Here is a 17,489-nt window from a genome sequence, read left to right as displayed (position 1 = left end):
AATTCTTTATGTGATCCAAATAAGGAAGAATCTTTCTTAATTTTCTGTTGAAGTGATAAGGCATTCTGAGATAATAAAAATACACAAGAATGAGGAGTGCAGGGAATACTCACTTGACTGCAGGCAATAAATGCCTTTCTACTCTCTCCCATTCTACTCCTTCCATCTCCCCAAGTACCACCTGCTGTCATTTCAATGTGTCTCATCTAATGCATTCCTCTGAGCATTGGTTTTTAAATTCCTTCTTTTTACTTCAGATCTGGAAAGACACTTGTCCGTCTGAAAGCCTGTTACATCCTTCCAGCAAGATTGTTTAATAAACACATTACCTCTGCCTACAAATACTGTTCTGATATTCTCCAAAGCATGTGTAGAGATGCAGATGAGTCTGCCCTTGTGTATTCAGCAAACACACGAGAAGATCCTTATTTTTGGCAAACATCATTTCACGATGCCATATACCACTCTAATTTAATAAAGCAATCATGGAAGAAAGAAATCTGACACACAATCCTTAAAACAAAGGTAAGCATTATTCTATATTGACACAAGGAGCAAGAGTTAACTGTGTAAATCCCATATCAAACAGGAGCATTGATGCTCCTTCTTCCCACACAGAGGACAGTAAGGGAAGCAGGTTCCATCATTTTTATTTCTGTCATTGATCATTTGTAAGAAACACCTGTATGAAGAAGATTTTCATTTAATGAATCTTAAATGTTATCCAACACTGGAGAATTATTGACTTAATTACATACTATGGTTAATTCATCAATTCATTGATTAAACCTCAGTTATCTTAGTCTGGAGAAATGCAATACTCAAATTTATTTTGTTTAATTACAGTTATACAATTTTAATCCTATTTTGATAATTTTGATTTTTTTAATATTTTGCTATTAAGCACATAAAAAGAACAAGATCTTATTTTTTTTTATTCACCATTGTAATAAGAATGACCAAAGCAAGAAAACAAAATAAGCAGCTGGACAATTTCTCTCTTTCCATCATTTTGTTTCCAAGCCTCGTACTCACATGCCATAAATGAAAATTATATCCTCAGATAAAGAAATCATGTCTGACTAATCAAGAACCAATATCAAATCACCTTGTTTACGACTTCAATTTAAAAACAAAACATAGAACATGCAAATATTCATGAGTGGATTCATCACAGTTAATTTATGTGGGCTAAGAATTAAATGTCTAATCAGAGTAACCCTCTAACTTCTATCAGCAGAGAAAAATAAGAACCTTTATATAACATTTTATCTTATACAATTAAAGATATCTCATTTAGGCAAAGGTCTCTCTTCTAGCAGGAAGATGTCATTGTCTCCATTAGCTGTAAAGGGAGGCCCATAATGAGTTCAGACCAGGCATTTAACTTTTATACAGAAACTGGGTGAGGTGGAGTTCATGGCTAATATAGATAAATTGCCACAATTTTCCTTTCTTTTTTTTGTTCATGGAAGTTAACATGAAATCTTAGAAGAGCAATCTGTCTTATAAGCTATAAGTATTTCTAGTTTCAACTCCAGATCATAATAATTATAAATTATGAAATTAAATTTCTATTTTTGCTCTGTTATAGATCACAATGAAAGTGCAAGGCACTTTAAAAGCCTTGTAGTAGCAAGAAAAATTTTAAGAATTCTTGAGAATCTTAAGATGCTTAACCAAGCAGCATGAGAAATCATAAGATACCAGTTCAGAGGGAACTGAGAAATGACTGAACACAGAAATACCTGACTCATGAGCTGAAGTGATGATTAAGAAGACTTTAAGCATGCATACGGTGCAAACTTTACAGTGGACTTTTCCACATCGCAGAAAAGCCTAGGACCATCAACAAAGAGAAGGAAGCATTTTTCACCATGGCTGATCTGGGTCACGATAAATGTAAGCATTCACAAGAGTCTTAGTGTCAGCTGGTACCTGCTGCAATTGCTGAGTTCCCTTGTTTGGGATGAGAGGCTCTTCATGGTTTCCATGGTTTTAATGGGTTCTGTAATGAATGACAAAATGCAAACCTCACTGCACATCTGTAGCCAACAGAAACTGCAAAACAGAATTAAAAATCATCTAGATTTTTCTTAAGATTTTGAATTAGGACAAAATACAGGCAGTTTCTTCTGTGCTATTTTACTTGCAAGCAAATGAAAATTGATTATTAGCCAAATTGTTCTTGATAGTCTATAAATAGGTGTGTTCAGAGGCAGTTTCTTCATATAAAATAAGTAACTTACATTATTTCTTTCCTAGTAAGAATTTTTTTAAATAAAAGTCCTAAGCAAACTTCTTCCATCTGCAAGGATTAACATGCTTACATATTGGTTTATGAAGAATTAGGGTCATATATTGAAATCATGGAGGGAAAAAGATCAAATATTAATTGGTTGAAATTGCCAAAAAAACCCTGTAATTCCTAAAGGGCAAAGAAAACTATAGTATATACAAGCTGCATTGACTGTGTTCTTGTGTTGGCAAAAATATAACTAATAAATTAATTTGCAAGCTAGAATGCAAATTCATGGCAAGTGAAATTGCAGTCAGGAGCAACAGCAGAGCAGTATTTCACTATCTGACAGCTTATGCTAAATAGGCTTTACATTTTAATGCTGTTGCTGCTTGCCTGCCTGTTCTTCCTTCCCTGTCAGGATGCAGGTAACTTTTCCTGACAAACAACACTGATAATAAAGATTATGACCCACCAGAAAGTCATCTTAAAAAAGCTCTTACAAACATTGAGATGAGATGCTGGACCAGCTCAAACCACAGTCTTTCCTCATTTACCAATTCAAATCCATTTCTTTCCTGCAGATGTGAAGTGGAGAGCAGCTGCTCTCATCTTAATCTAGGGACTGTGAATAGTTGCTCAAGACTGTGTGTAATCTGTCACTGATCCATCCAGGTAGCAGCAGGCCTGCTTTCATACCAAGCCACCTTGGGATGGACTACATTTTACCCATGGAAAAGACTTAAAAGAACTCAGATGGACAAAGGTGTGGAATCAATTTTATATGCCTGTCAGAAAAGGCAAACCTTTTGTCTGGCATGTAGATCACCAGAAGTCCAATATTTTTAACACCTTTCACAGTACCAGCAAGACTTCTATGAATTCTTGGTAATGCTATTAGTTTGGAAAATACCATAATGGACAGGAATGTTTTGAAATCCTGGAAATATTTGTTATAAGGCAGGACAGGATTACCTAGTAAGTATGCATGTCTCCCCTTTCCTCTCACTGAATTCAACAAATGTTTTGTTCCACTAGTCCAACTTTGCAAGACACATTAGGTAAGAGTCAAAGAGCTTGCCCATTATCTTGTGGAGATTGCCTTGTTTGGTTCAATTGCAGACATCTCTGGAAGTAGGTATTTGTACGAAAGCTGCATCTGATCTACCTCATCTGATCTACCCACGTCTTCAAAGGTAAAATACAAGTCTCTTTATCCTGGCTCAAATTGTTCTTGATTCCTCAAATTATGTGTGAATCCAGCACTGAAGAGAGAGCATAACACACTTACTAGGAAGCTGAATTTGGTGATGCAAGAAATGAATTAGTATTAGGAAAACAGTAGGGCAAAAGATTGACAATAGTGACCATGGCAATTAAATGCCTGTAAAGTGTAAGTTACTTGTTGTCCTCTTTGGGATGAGTGGTTTATAGTCAGCTTTCTGGTTTTCAATGAACATAGCTCTAAGTTGACTGATAGGCAGTTTCCCCTTTTTTTTCAGCAACTTTAGTCTCATTAATCCAATGTATTTTGAAATCAGCTTTAGACTTGCTAGAAGTTCATATACCAAGCACTGATTTGTCATTCCCTTCCTCTGAAAAGGCCTTACGAATTTCAGCAAACAAGCAAAAGGGTAGCAGAAGGCATTAAGACAAGAGGTAACATGGGGATTCTTGCATGAATATAGAACAAAAGAACACTTGAGCCAACCCTGCCTTTCCCTCTCCACCCCCTAAAATTTGGGGATAATCCCTCCTTCCCAACCTCCTCCCACAGCTGAGCCCTGATGCTTTTATTTCTTCCTCTTACCTTCAAAATTTATCCTTTTGTTGCTGCAAAGTACCATTTAAGCACATGCAGGAGCCATGGGCTGAAGATAATCCACAAGACATCTCCTCTGTCTAAGCAGTATGTGAAGCTAAATCTGCACCTCCACAAAAAATGGAGAGAGAACCTGCAGTTCTATGATCATATTGGAGAGATTATCAAACTTTAGCTGTCAATAAACACTTCTATTTTGAGATTGATTTGCAACTGCAGAGTACCTTGAGTTCCTGTGAATATGGTCTGTGAAAAGTTTTTAAAGAGAGTGGGTTTCTTCAAGGTCCCTTGTAGGCTTGGGCACAAATATAAAGGAGAGTATCTTCAAGAAAATAACACTCCTAGAATAAAAAATAAGATGCAAAACAAATTCACAAAAAGAAATTAATGGAGAAAAAAAATAGGTTGGGGAAAAAAAGGAGTAAATAAACCTGTGCAGCTAATTGCAATATATATTTTCCCTCTAATGGATGAACTTCCTATAGCTGTTGCTGAACAGTATGAGTGTGTGCATCTGAAAACATAATTTGTCCCTTAGGGTAATAGCTGTTGTATGAGGACAGAATCAGGCAGTGCTCTGATTAGACGTATTTCAAATTGGCCATGTTTGTGCCCATTAACAGCTGGGGGTAGAAGGCACTCTTAATTAGTGAGAGTGTTGAAGGTTTTTAAAAATAGAGATTGGAGAACTTAGTGGCTGACTGGATAAATTAGGAATTAAAATTGTGTTGTGTGCTGTCTACTTCTGAATAACCCATGCCATGGGAAATAATCTGAGAGAGCATTGTAGAAGAGCAGACATTTAGACCATGATTAAGTATAAACTAGAGCAGATGTTCTTTTCCCTTCCCCCTTCTCTTCATCAGCTCTGTTGAAATTTGATCCCAAAAACTGAGATTACCATAGATTTTAGCAGTGTCTCAAGTTTTGACGTTTCTTCCTGCTTAGGATTCAGCTCAGAAACAGCACAGTGGCCGTGGAGCTGGATCAGCTGACAAAAATGAAGCCTCCTTCTTCCCCAAGATGTAAATCAAGAAAAAGCTTATCCTAGAATACCAAGCACCCAAAATGCAGAAAGACAAACAGGACTTTAGGAAGGCAGAGGAAGAACTGATAAAATAGTAAATATTAATGAAGTTTTGTCTTCCTGTCTCCACACCCTTCCCTTTTATATTTTCTCCCATTTACATACTTTAAAAAAAGACTCTAAAAATTCCATGGTTTATTTCCCACATCAGAGAAGAAGTTAAAGTTAGAATGTCTCACTGATAGCATTCCAATTAATTTCTTGATTACCTGCAAGCATCCTGCTTTGGGAGATACTCAGGCTTGACTGGTGATCTGAGCAATAAGATTTTCCAAAGTCAGATATTGGAAATATCAAGGTAAAAGCAAAGTGCCTTTCCTTCCATTTTAGAACAATCATTCTGTAAAAATATGTCATTATTCAGGTAGATCAATGTTTATTTTCTCACATTTCACAGCAGATGGGAGTTTAGATATTTACTGAGAGATGAAACCAGAGGCTTAGTCCAAGATATAAAGTAGATGAAGAGGGCAAGCAATGTAATCCTTCTGGGATACTAGGGATCAGCAGTGTCTTCAGTGCCAGTTAAGTTGATTTGGAGTAATACAGTTGAAGCTCACAATCACTGACAATACAACAGGATACCTTCCACTAATTCTGCCAGGAACAGCAGAGGATGAAAGTTCAGCTTTTCTCAGGATCAGGTGTGCTGTACAACAAAGAGAGAAAAGTCAGCTTAGATTAAACAGAAGCTGCCCCTACTACCCTTATTGTCTTTAGAGAACTGTATTTCTTACACTTTGAAACTATATAGTTTTCAGTCAGTACCTTTTTCTTTCCCCATCACCACCCTGCACACATTCAACATGGTATGACCTAGGAGAAAAAATGGGAAATTTTTTCTAGAAGTATTACTGGACAAACTGCTTGGCACATACAGCTATCAAGTGAGCCATGCCAGAGAGGACTGGTGAACTTGCAGGATGCTAAATTTGAATTGCTTAAAGTAAAATGATAAGGTTAGCCAGTCTTGTATAGACCAGCATTTTGAACAGCTTTGTACTTTAGCTGAGAACTCTTTACTTACAAGAATTTTAAAAAACAGCCCTTGCCTTGTGTTGTTATTGAGATGAGATTTAAAAGCACTTTTATCAGATTTTCTTTATAATTTTCAGAAAACACAAAGACCCATTTTTTTAATTTCTTATGTTAGGCAGAAACTGTTTATGTAAGTAGTCCAGTCAAGAATTATTCAGGAAGCATGTCATGCATCTGGGAATGTCACCCCTACATTCAATTATAGGAGTGACACATGGGTCCTCAGAAAGAAAACCTTCCTGCTCCATTTGCAATAGGGAGGAGGCTTGTGTCTTCTTTCCCAAACCACAGTTTAAGGACCACAAGATGAAGTGCAGATGTGGCATAGACAGAAAGGCAAAAAGAAGAGTTTCAGAGACCTAAATGGGAAGTTTAAGATCTGATTTGACTAAACCAGCGATATTACAAGTGTGGTACCATGTCTTACACAGAAACAAAAAGTACTTCTCCAATGCTGCTTGGAGCAAGACCAGAAAGATTAACCTTTCGCAAATCTCTTTAATACTAGGCTAAGACTGGTGAACAGTAGAGAAGGCCAACTAAAAATTATTTAAGGTTCCCTTCTTTGGATTAAAAAAGTAAAAAAAGCCAAAAAAAAACCAACCCTCAAACACCTACTAGGGATTATCAACATATATTTTTAATTATTTTTGTAAGGAAAGGTCCTAGGGCAAATTTTCTGCTGTCTTATTATCACCAGCTGCGTGTCTGTGGTCTGATTTTTACAATGTCATTGCTGTCAAGTTTTGTAATTTAATATTTATCCCCACACAAGAAGGAACAGTGAGACACACCAGTAGGTGGAGGAACTCCAGTCACCTTCCCAGATCTCCAGATAACCATAACCATGGAAGCAGTGGCATCTTTATGGGATGCAGGGGAGAAGTATTTGTAGGTTGTACACAAATTACAATAAATCAGTAGAAGACTTCAGAATTTAGCATCAGATCTCAGGCACCTCCATTAAAAATGGCTCCTATCAGCTTGAATTTATTGTTGTGTCTCCTCCCTGGAATTTATGAGCAGCTCACTGTCTTGCTAGCCCTCACGATCATATCTCAGAGGCTCTGCAGGCTCTGCAGTTTAGTGTTTTAATTTCAACTGAGATACATAATTATAGCAGAAGCTCAGGTTTTTGGTTAAAAACATATAAAACAATCTTCAACCTTTAAGCCTGAAAATACAGATAAAGCAATTACATAATTCAGAATACAAAGCAAAGTCCTGAGGATATTTTCTGCCTTCTGAAACTTAAAATTTCAAAATCACCCATGAGCTTGGCACATTTGGGGCTGGTGATACTCTATCTATCTCCTAACTTGAAGTATCAAACCTATTCTGAGCATCAGGCCATGTTTTTTCCCTAAATTGCCAGGAGCTTTTAACCACTGTCCTGCAGAGAATTGATTCCTAAGTGAGAATCTTCAGTTCTGCATAATGAAAATAGGACAGCACTGGAATCTGTGGAACAAGATCGCAAGGCTTATAAACCTATTATTTAAGACTGTTATTCTTCGTGATTGATTGTCTATTTACTTAATTAAATAGGCCTGGAGTCTTTAGATCACTTAACCTTACTGTGACACACTGTAGTGCCAACTTCCATTGCTTCCTCAAAGTAACAACCTCATTCATTTTGCCATTCAAACAGCAGTGCTCTCTATTTTGTGGGGTTTCGTGTGGGATTCATCCCTGATTTTAAGGTTTTACAGAAATGTGCTACCAGGCAGTGCTCCTCAGAGCCAGGTGCCTTTTAAACAGCTGCATCCAGGCTGATCTAAGTAAAGCACCTGTGGGATAATCAGAATTATTTCCATACAGTATGTACAGCTCAGGACCAGGCAAGAAGAGATCTCTAGAGGTATTAAAGACCAATCAGGAGACTCAAGTTTTTCCAGAGCAAAGTCACAGATAATTAGATGTCCAGCAGACACAGGAGCCAAAATCTTTGGTACTATCCTAAATTGTCTTCTAATTTTTCACTTTAGAAGTTCAAATTATGGAAAAAGCCTGTTTCCTTGTGAGTCAAACTTAAGGTTCAACTGAAGCAACTTTTTCATTATTCTCCAGATGGGAATATTTGTCACTGTTTACTTCTAAAAATAAATACACCCACCACAGCCTTTTTGAGAACAAGCACATAAAACAAATACACCAAAAATGGTTAACATAATGAACTACAGCATAAAGGAGCTGTATCCTGCTACTGACTCTCAAGCCAGAGGTCAAGTGTACAAATGGGAAAAACTGAGAACTAAAGACTAGACATAAGACTGAAATGTGAATTGACATGCTACTACATTTCAGGTTTAGGTACAATAAGGAGGGACAGCTTCCCTGCTGATGTGTAACAGAAAGATAAGCACAAAATGAGCACCAGAAGTTCCTGACACTGAAAATCAAACCTAAAGATTTAAAGGAATATCTCTCTTTGAATGCCCTTGCATGTTTTATATAACAAAAAGTGCCCTGAGTTAGGAAGCACCCTTTTTTCCCCAGATTTATGATAAATACGTAGGTTTATCACAATTATAGATCACAAAGTACTCAAACCTGATATGTCCTGAAGTCTGAATAATAATCTAAAAGCCATTATTTTTTCCCAACTGAAGCACAGAAGCCAAAGGCCAGCAGAAGCTTAGTGAATTTCTACTGTAGCTCACATAGGGCTGGTGGTCTTGCCAGACAGACTGGCTTCATTCCCACCGTTTTCAATCCATCAAGGCTTCACTCTCCAGAGGGGAACTCTATTATTTACAACAACTCTGTGTGTTACGATTTTGCCACTTTCCACACTGCTTCCCATGGGGTAGAGCTTCCTGTAAGAATGACTGTAATGAGTTTTGCTCTTGAACACGCACTTGTGTCATTTTGGCATTCCAGACCAAGGTGTAGCAGGGGAAAGCTGAGCTGTTTATCCTATGTTAAATATGTCAGGAAAGTTGGGGATCATTATTTTAACTGCGCAACATCTCTGACTGAGCTACCAGGTAAATCAACCTTTCCTTGGTCTCACTATTGTGAAAAATTCCCTGTGTTACTGAATAGCTATTGCTGACATCAGCACAAAAATGGTGTTTGGCTACTCTCAACCCTAAGAGCCCTCCAGAGTCTCAAGCCTCTATGAATATGTATGTTTTGCTTCCTGGTTCTCCTTATGCATCACTGAGAGAAGTCCTGCAGGACCCTGTATCTGAAAGGTAATGAGCATGCCACTCCCAATGATTAGACCCACTGGCAGCAGCAGAAATTGCCTGAGCTGCTGAGTTTTGGTGCCTAAAGAAGCACCCCCAGAAGGACTGAGCCTAGCTCAGTTCTGTCTGCATGGTCTGCAGCCAGGAAGGCACATCTTCCCCTCAGCCTGGTCACAGGTGGAGGTGAAACTGAGACACAATAACACAGAGACTCAGTGCAAAATGCAGACACCAGAATCAGGTGTCTGCTTGAGATGCTGCCCAAGAGTCACGTGCTCCATTACAGAAATCAGTGAAGCAATCAGTACTGCCAAGGGACCCCCAAAGCTCTTCAACACATCCTTTCCAAATTTCTTTGGACAAGAGTATCAGGTGCCAGAAAGCCTAGCTGGTGTACCCTGGCAATAACCTGTGCAGCTCAGCTATTGCCATGCAGGGGAAACACAGGGGTCCTTTGTACAGCTAATTTAAGGCATAAGCTGTGAACAGGGCCTTGTGGAGGAGCTTTAATGAAATAGGGTGTTTGCAAAAGTTAATTTGTTAGCAAACTCAAAACTACTCACACCAGCATGTATGCAGTTCAGGGTGTTCTGGTTTAACCCCAGCCAACAACTCAGCCCCACGCAGAAGCTCATTCACACCCTCCCACCCAGTGGAGCAGAGAAGCAGAAGAAATAAGCAGGAAAACTTGTGGGTTGAAATGTGACAATTTAATAGGCAAGAGAAGTAAAGTAAGCCAAGGAATTAATTCACTACTTTCCATGAGCAGGAGGATGGAGCCTTCTCCAGGAAACCAGGGCTTCATCACATGTAATGGTGACCTCAGAAGACAAACTCCATGGCTGTGAACCAGCCTGCTGCTTTCTCCAGCTCTTTATGCTGAGCATGACAATCTACAGTATGGAATATCCATTGTAATCGCATGTCCTAGACGTGTCCTCTCCTAAATCCTTATGCATACCCACCCTCCTTGCTGGTGGGATGGGGTTTGCTAATATGAAGAAAATTTATTTTATCCCAGACAAAAACAGGATAAGGGTCATTCTTATCACAATCAAAGCAGTCATGCCCACACTAACAAATCACCTAATTTGCTCAGACACCAGTTAATTTGTTACCTGAGATGCCCTGACGAAGACATAAACCTGAGTGACATTTCAACTGTTTGCTCCTGTTCAGTCCATAGCTGTAAAGGTGCCAATTAAAACAGTCAGCAGCGCATTAAAAAGGTGCTGGTTTAGGTCAGTTCAGCAAGAATTGCTATTTGTTAATAAAGATTTCTAAATGGCTGTTGGAAATGACTCACCAACAAAATACCAGAAGATTCTGTGAAATTACCAGATAAGTAATATAATGACCAAGATTTTAACATTGCACAAAAATACATATTTTACCTAGGTCTTTTGGGGGGATTCTTTTTAACCATTTAAATCTAGATTCCGTTATACCTTTGTCTACATTTTAATGACTACATAGATTTTGTAACAGCATTCTCAGACTCGTGAGATGGAGGTTAAATACACAAATTTTCTTCAACCAGCCTCTCTTAGAACACAGAGATGAAAAAGGCCTATTAGTTCACCTACTCAATTTTCTGGCCACTGTAAGATGGTTCCCCAAAGTGTATTTTGCAATACTTTGCCGAGACTACTTTTATTTTACCACAGAACTTGCAACTGCTGCTCATGGGACATTTTGCCACAGCTTAGTGAACTTTGCATTCAGGAAGTGTTTTTCCAGATAATCAGTCTTGTAAAACTTCTTGCTTTATTTAAAAAGTCTCTTTATGGCATACCCCCATAACTAATTGAAAATGTTACCTAAATTATATTATTACTTAAAGTGAAAAGCATTCCAAACTTGATAAACAGTGTATTTTCTCCTGCCACAAACTTGCCAGGAATTACATTTTTCTTTTCAATGACTGACTTATATAAAAGATAAGAATCTACTCTTACCAGCAGCTCTTTCAGCAATTCTTTTGGCTGAACAGGGACTGCATAGGTTTTTCAGATATATCTGATGGCCAGAAACTCAAAAAAACCCTGTCAGGCACCTAAAGTAGCATTTAGAGAAAACGCACATAGGAAAATCCTAAATGGAAATCCTAAAAGCTTCTGGCTCAGCTGCTGTGCAAATCTGAAGCCACAATCTTTGTAACAATATCTCTTCCAGCCAAAAATGTCTCTTCTTGCCCTAGAAAATCTAAAACTAGATCTGACAATTTAATTTGAAATCTGATTTTTCTCAAAATTGAGGGGTGTTTGGATCTAGGATTTTAGTTTGCATTTTTTCTGTAAAGCTTGATTAAGTTTTATACTTTTTACCAAGAAAGTCAGTCTCTGCATTTATTAAACTCACTCCTGCACTTGCTTTGTCACTTCTAACCTAGCATGCTAAAAGTGATAAGCAAGCACAGAAGTAAATTAGAATAATCCTTTCCACTCCGGGAAAATTCATTTTGGGATATTGTCCAACAGAAAACATTTTAAGCCCACAGTACAGGAAAAACAATACAAAAATATGTCTGAAATCAAATATATAGAGATACACATATATATACATGAAAAGCCAAGCCAAATGAAAAAACCCACTGATGCCTAGGAAAGTGAAATAAGAAAAACTCTGAAGAACCAAATGTCTGAGTCTCATGGTACCCTAGAGCCCTCATAACTGCAGCTGCTGCTGCCCACCCTGATTAAAGGTTTGCTTATTCCCAGATTGAGCACCACATTTTTCCTCAAGCTTTTACTCTCATTCTATGTTCTTAGAAAAGAACATAAAATGAGAGTATATATCAAACTAGAATTGCAAGATCACATTCAGGTAGGCTAAAATTCAGATCCTGTAAGAGCACAGGCATTACAGAGCAGTTCCTCTACACAAATCCTATGGCGTTTGTTACTTTTAATTTACTCCATTTCCTCCCTGTGTTACTGTGATAATACTCTCTTGGTATTTTTTCATCCTTTTTCCAAATTTGGAAAAAAATTCACTCCATGCTGACTTGCCTGTAATTGATGGTTTAGTAGCACCATGGACAAAGTGGCTCCTGAGCAGTTTTAAATCATTGCAGTAATTTATCTTGGGTACAAAGGTAAGTTTAACTCATCTGTGCTTTCAGGAAGAGATATTTTACTTCTGAAGGATTTACTTCCAAGCAGTGCTTTTATACAACAGCCTCATTTTTACATAGCTTCTTTAAAAACAGATATCATAAGGTAAACAATTAAATCATACTTTTCTAATGCATTAAGTGCACACAAGACTCTGTATTCATGATGGGGTTTAGGTGGCTTTAATTTGGTTTTTTTCATGAAAAACAGAATTTAAGTATGGGATTTTCACATGGGACCACACTGGAGCCTTGTGGAGGATCCACAGAAGAACTGATGGCCACTGAATAAATGCAAGCTGCAGAAATCACAGCTGTGAAAATATCTTGAAGCTGGAGTCTGCTGGACTGCAAAATACAGAACTTTGTGCAGAATACAGAACTTTTCCCTGTGCATGACACAGCCTGAGGTAGGCAGTGGGAGAGCCAGAGCCACAGATTTGTACTTTAACATCTCCAGAAGCTGATCCCAAAGCTTCAGTATCAAATTCAGTATCAAATGTTATCAGGCAGTATAAGCAGATAGATCTTTGCACCTGAGTTGTGAAGTTCAGGACCCACTGCCCAGATGATTTTTGTGGAGACAGAGAGTGGCAGTCACTGAGGGTTTGCCCCACAGTGTACAGTGAAAAGCACATTAATTCTCAACGTTTTTTTCCTCTAGCTTGCTATCTGTCTAAGCCAAACTAAAACCTCTTTAAGAACTGCTAACCTCTGACAGAAAAGAGAAATGTTGGGCAGTGAGCCTTCCTTTTACATTTTTAATAGTTACCAATAGATGGAGAAAAGAGATGTCAGTATGTGGTTTTGAGTCTTGCATGCCTGGAAGCTTATCTGTACTTTTAGCTGAATTTAATAGCTCTGATAAAAGATGTAACCACTTTCCCCAGACTTTGCACTGTTCACATCCTTAGACCTTCATGGCTATGGAACTGTTGCTACATCAACAGTGTTATTGTCATTGTCAGGTCACAGCTGAAGGAGCTGGAAAATATGTTCCACATGGATCTCACAAGCACCATGAAGACTGTCATTGCTCCTAATCTTGTTATATGCAACATAAGTGGAAAGGACAAGAAATTGCACTAATCTCAGGGCTCATGTGCCACCTTTGATTCCTGAAGGTGCCAATAAAAACAGAGAAGATGGGTAAGTAGATGAACAAACAATTCACAGTGATAAATGCAATGGCTCTTTCTGCACATTCTGACATGAGACGTGACTAATGGGAAATGCCCACATTCCTTGGTGCACTGAGAGCATGGTTTTCTGGCACCACTTGGTTCTGGGGGACCTGGGATAATGGCACAGAGAAGGATTGGTGGCTCCTGCTCAGCTCTGCTCCCCCCAGTGCCGTCAACCCTGTGCAGGGTTTCTGGAGGGTTGCTAGATCCACGTCCTACAGCAGTGGATAAGAAATGCTGGGTGAAGAGGTTAAATCAGGACGTGAATTGCAGCCCAATTCAATATTACCCACACCACCTTCTGTGGGTCCCCCTGAGACGTGAGTGCTGAAATACTTGTCGTTGTCAGCAAATGCTTATTTTGAAGGTGCCTCTGCCATTACAAAGCATTGCTTAATTCATCCTTTCAAAAGGGAAAAGTATTCAGAGCAAAGTTTAAATGCAATAAAAGCCTGCGCAGATGGAAACTGCCCAACTTTTCAGCTGTCCTCAGCTCAGCTTAGGTCTGCCGCAGGGGCTGTCAGCAGCTCCCAGAAATGCTGTAACTCAAGGGGAAGTCCAAGGGAAGCTGGCTTACACAGATGACAATGCAAAGGATTTTCTTGTAAAACAAAATATGTCCTTTCTAACGAGCAGCCATGGGTTCAAGGTGAGGATGGACATGAAGGGCCACCTCACAGATCAGCACACGGGCTCTGCATGAGGGTGGCGAAGATCTGCAAGGGCTGTGCCAGCTCCTTCTCAGCTCAAGAAATATTTGGCCAATTAAACATTGAAACAATGACTTTCATTGCAATTCTTATGTGTCCATATGTCCCACTGCCATTTGAACAATGAAAAGTTGCCTCTTTCTGTTGCTTTCCAGGTTTTTTTGCAAAGAAAGTAGAAGTGTCTGCTGTGATACAGCAGTTCAGCAGCAGGCACGGGGAATGTGACTTGTGCCTCATTTTTACCTGAAATATTCTCATAGCAGTTATTTTTATAGGTAAATCTCTTTCACCTTTTATGTATATTTGAACTGAGATGCTCAAAGGCTTGTTTTGGCACATGCACCAGCCCCTGATTTTTCTTCCTTAAGAGTCAGTAGCATTTTGGAATTATGCTGCAGCTGAGCATATGAATTTCTACTCAGTCAGTTAGTATGTGACTTTATGGACATGTACATTAAGTTACTTCTTTCTATTTTTACTCTCAGTTGTCATCTTAGTGGAACATTATGCCCCGTTTTTGATGCTGCCTCTGGTGAACCTCTAACTTCAGCAGATTGCCAACAGAAACCACTCTATGAGAGTTCCAGTTAGCCCAAAAATATCCCATACCTTTAAACACTACACATCCAAAAATGAGGGTTTCTCTTTGACTTTCAAAGAGAGATCATGAATTTGAATAGGTCTTGGAGCATGGACCTCCACACTTGCCCCATCCTCTTCTTTTCCCAACGCACTTTCCACAGATTGTTACTAATGGGGCACAGATGCCCATCTCTGTAGTCTTCTAGAGCTACAACAGCCACACTTAGATTTACTGTTTAAGAAATCCTGGCTTTCAAAACTACTTTCAAAGTGCTTGGGGTAGGAAAGTGCCATAAAACCAAGCAACCCAAGCAGAGAAGCTACCCTAAAATCCAACATTGCCCAATAACTAACCAGCAGTCTATATGCATCCTTTCTTAACCTTCTTTGTATAGTGCGATGAAGTCTCTGGAGGCAAAATGAAACGTGAATGCAACATATTTATTTAAAAAATATTATTTGGTTTTCTCCCTTAGTAAACATTCACAAAACCCTAATTTTTGGGAAACATCTGTCTACATGGACCTCAGGTCATAATAAAACTGGTTCTATGCTCTTCAGTAAAGCAGAAGACCCACTGAACAACCAGATTGACTCATTGATACAGATATACATCAGGTCATTATGACTTTAGGTCATGTACACCCTCTGTTATTGTCTGTGAAAACAGAGTGATAAAGAGTTCACTTAACTAAACTGGAACTGTTTCTGTAAACAACTGTTTTCCTCACTTAGATTAAAGCCACTTGTATTTTTAAATGCAAGATCAAAAATTAATCCAAATTCCAAAAAATGCCCAAGTCTCTGGCATTCATGCATAAATTATTTTGAATCAGCCAATCTGGAAGGTTCTAAGGAAAAAATGCAGATCTAAAATTCATGCACTGTTAGATTAGGGAGTCTTTATGACTGAAAACAGGTTTGTAATGGAAACTGCAACTTTCAACTATGCCAGTGTGAGCATGCTGTTCTAATATGCATTAGTAAAATGCTATAAAATACCAAGACTGCAGCAACTGTTCATTAAAACTCAATGAAGCACACATCATTTATAGCAGATTCAGTCAGTTATAAATTTCAACCATTTCTGCTATTTTATAGTACCTGTGATGAACAGAGCTGTGATTTGCATTCAGATGGTGCATGTAAGAAACAATTCAGGAAACCATGCAGTGCCTTGATGAAAACAAAGCATGATTTTCTGTCCACTGCTGTGTAGAAATTGTGCGCAGGGATGAAAGAGAGTTCATCCAAGAGTTCCAGTGATAGACAATTCCTCTTCTGTTAGCAGAATGCACTGTGCACCTTCACATTCACAACAGATGACGCAGGAGCAACTCATCCTTCTTGAAATGAAAGCCAATGCAAGGGAATACAGACCTGCAGAACTGCTAATGAAAGGTGCAGCTCTGTCTAGCTATGAGAGAAGATATTTAACAAGGTCTAAGCATACTACACTGACTGCTCAAAATTGCAGATTTCCTTCTCCTGTCCCTGTTTACAAGCCTTGAACTACATTTTCCTTCAGATAGAGGCTAGTGTTAATACCTGAATTTAAGTCACTCAAAGCATTTGTGCCCTGTGAATAGATGCACCCCACTCAAGTTCTGCTTGAGGATGAGATTGTCCTCCAGATCTGAGTCCAACACAGGGCTGACTCACTGCCAGCCCTAGATGAAATAAGTGGGGTTTTTTGGACCACATTTGTACCGCAAAACTCAGAAATGTTTTTAATTCCCAGAACCAATTGCGTAATACAGCTGTTTCCTAACCTTACCACGTGTGGAGACTTGAGCACGAACCAGCTGCAGCTGCTTCTCTCCCACTCCCCAGGACACATTTGCTATTCTGCATGAGAGGAGTCTGCCAGGGGGCACTGGGCACTCTGATCAGCTGTTGCCTACCTAATTAGTAGGAAAGTAGCAAACTGGAGTCATCCAGGAAATTATCTGCACTTCCTTTTCTAAGGTAAAGTTCTGCATTCAATTCAGCAGAACCAAAATCTATAGACTTAAGTCTATTTTACTTCAGGTTGGGCACTAAACACACCATTTACTTGCACTAGATCTGCTGAGCAGGAGTTTGCTATCTTTATAACGACCCATATGGTTCTGTGGTTTGGATCTGTGACTAGAACAGTGTTGATTACACACCAGTGTTCTGGCTGTTGCTGATTAGTGCTTACTCAGCAGTCAGGCCTTCTCTGTCATTTTGTCCCCACAGGCAGTAAGGTTGGGGGTGGCCAAGAATTTGAGATGGGACAAAGCTGGGACAGCTGACCCAAATTGGTCAAAGGGGTATTCCACACCAGATGATGTCATGGTCAGCAATAAATAAAAAAAGATGTGTAGAGGTTGTCTTCCACTGTAGCTGTTGCTCAGAATCCGGCTGAGCATTGATCTTCTTGTGGGACATGGCAAATGATCGCGTGTCCACTCATTATTGTGTGTTGCTTTGGTTTTCTCTTTCCTTCATTTATGAACTGTCTTTATCTTGACCTACAAGTTTTCTCACTTTT

Source organism: Sylvia atricapilla, chromosome 2 (assembly GCF_009819655.1).
Source record: "Sylvia atricapilla isolate bSylAtr1 chromosome 2, bSylAtr1.pri, whole genome shotgun sequence".
Classification (NCBI taxonomy): Eukaryota; Metazoa; Chordata; class Aves; order Passeriformes; family Sylviidae; genus Sylvia; species Sylvia atricapilla.
This window is presented reverse-complemented; position numbering follows the sequence as displayed.